Source organism: Theobroma cacao, chromosome 5, assembly GCF_000208745.1.
Source record: "Theobroma cacao cultivar B97-61/B2 chromosome 5, Criollo_cocoa_genome_V2, whole genome shotgun sequence".
NCBI classification, from domain to species: Eukaryota; Viridiplantae; Streptophyta; class Magnoliopsida; order Malvales; family Malvaceae; genus Theobroma; species Theobroma cacao.
In genome coordinates, this window is record NC_030854.1 from 16,637,402 (window position 1) to 16,640,225 (window position 2,824).

General features: G+C 35.8%; 1 long non-coding RNA gene across 1 annotated transcript; it reads right to left on the reverse strand.

Moving 5' to 3' along the window:
* Positions 387 to 2,670, reverse strand: LOC108662148. Its single transcript, XR_001927932.1, has 2 exons — positions 2,437 to 2,670; positions 387 to 564 (listed from the first exon to the last, which is right to left on the reverse strand). It is a non-coding gene; the product is annotated as an uncharacterized LOC108662148 (long non-coding RNA).

Sequence of the window (2,824 nt, forward strand, 5' to 3'; positions counted from 1 at the left end):
GTCACTTAGAAGCATACTTGATGCAAACAAATTGACAGGCCTAAATTTCATTGACTGGTTTCACAATATCAAGATTATCTTGAAACAAAAGAAAAAGGCTTATGTCCTAGATGTTCCTGTTCTCGAGGAACTTAGCGATGATGCTACAAATGAGGAAAAGAAGGCCTATCGTCATAGTCTAATTTTCGAGTCATGACTGGCGCAAAGGCCTAATGGGCTCATCCCACTAAGCCCAAGCAAGCCTATTTATATTATCTTGTACATTAATCCATATGTCTTTAAAATCCAAAATTTGTAATGTTCAAATATAATTCCTTTGAAAACAATTCATAAGACCCACTTATGTATTCATAATGGCATCATCAATCATAATATACATATATAGCTTGACAAATGAGTATTAGCATTTCACATCAAGCATTCATATACACATAATTAGACCTTGACCGTTAACGGAGTGACTCTGGGCACAGTTGCTAACATTTAGTGTCATGGTAAACCTATCGCACAATGGATAGGGAGGAGCACCTCGTCCTAGGACAAGTCATCTTTAACTCAGAAAACCTAAAACATGAAGTTTAAAAATGTGAGTATAAACCCAGCGAGTGAACATAAGAAGGGAACAAGCAATATTAAGAAAGGTTTAGAAATCATGATGCACTTAAACTCAAAAACAATGTAATTTAATTTATTTCTTATTAAAAACCCCTCATTCAAACCCTTGGTTGTTTAATCACTAGATGATGAAGGATCCATGAACAACAAAGAAGTTGAAGAGTGAAAACTTTAGTAGAATTCAAGCAAGTCAAGCCTAATAAATTGATTCTCACCGCAGCGGAAAGGCATTCTTGCTGCAACAAAATTCTGGCCAAATAAAATCTAAGGGGTTTTCACTGCCACAAGGAAAATCCACTCATGCCATATTGTACACTAAATCATACACATTGACAATAATCAAGTTTTCTCAATATTCAATGCAGTCACATATTATTTTCATAACCTTTTCTATAGCATATAAAAAACATATTTATAGCATATATATATACAAGCATGTATACAACCACCACCTCACCCAGCTCATGTGTACTCCATACCGCACATAGCTGGAGTCATCATGTGAACCCCACATCGCGCACAACTAATGTCATCATGTGCTCCCCCCACATCTCGCACATGGCATATATCATCATCATCGTGTGTACCCCCACATCGCACACAACTAATGCCATCATGTGCTCCACCCACATTGTGCACATGGCATATATCATCATCATCGTGTGCACCCCCACATCGCACACAACTAATGCAATCAAGTGCTCCCCCCACATCGCGTTCATCAATAATCTCATCATCCGCACTCCCTCACCCCATCATCACTGGCATGTGCAACCCCCACATTGCACACATGCGAGGTTATAATTATCACACAATTTTAACTATCAATACACAACATATATATATCAATATAATATGGGAGCACAAGGATTCATCATATTACACATTCATAACATATAACGTTTCATCAAGGGCTTGTTCCCATGCAAATTTTGAAGAAAAACCAGTAAAATAATTCAAGTGGTTCAATCAAGCATATAATCATTTATTCCAAAACATTTTAATACAAGTTCACTTACCTTACGATAGCAAGATGTTACATCACTATTAGTTCGGAGGCGTATCTAGCTATTGCTACTTGCAATCGCTCATTATTTCCTTTGGCATATTGCCATAGTACACTACCTTTACTTTTGTACTTCCTAGCAACAATCCAAATTCAATATCTTTAGTGTACCTCATTTCTACTTCTCTTTTTCCTTCAATCATGAATGCTTATTCAACTAACTTATATCTTGACACATTATTTACCAAAGTGGCCTCTATCCTTTATTTGCGTAATTCTTTAGATTATGGATACCGATAACTTATTTATGACTCAGCACATAATTAAATCTTGTCTAAGGATATTTATCAAGTTTATCCATCATTTCCACAATAATTACCTAGCATATGGCAGCAACTATAAATTTACTTCTATCAAACATTTTCTAAGTCTACATGTACCACCATCCTCATTTACATGTTGCCACCAAGCATAACACTAATATTCATTCATGCACACCAATATCCATAACCTTTTAAACCTTTCCCAACAACACATATCTACACACCAAACTTCCAATTAATATAATTGCCTTCCAACCATACCCATGACATCACAATAACATTACATATGCATACAATCATTCTCACAATATTAAACCAATCATAAGCTTCAAATTGTAGCATTAAGCTTACCACTTGGTTTTAGCTTGAATTTCACCCAACAAAATTCATAATTTCTCACACCCATGGTCACCATAGCTACCACAAAATGATTCACACATCATTCTTCCAAATATTTAACTAACCATGAGCATAAAACACAAAAACCTTTACCTTATGTTTCTTGAATCTTGAGACCCACTTGATATTTCTTCAATTACTCTTGAATCACTTACTACCCAAGCCTTCCATCATTCTCTCATTTCTTTCCTTAGTTGATTCTCTCTACTTTTTTCTTCAATTGCATGGGAGTCAAGTGAAAATGGGGTGGAAATATGGAAATGGCATGGGAGGAAGGAGATGGAGAAGAAAAAATGCCATCTTGAAGAGATAAGGATCAGCCAAGGATAAGGATGAAGAGTCAAAGCTTCCAAAAGAAGCTTTGACCACTTTAATGGCAAAATTACCATTTTACCCTCCAAGGTTTTCACCCTTTTTAATTGTATCCTCCCACAATCTTTTAATTCCAATTCCTTTCCATTTTTCTTCCTTAACACTTGTA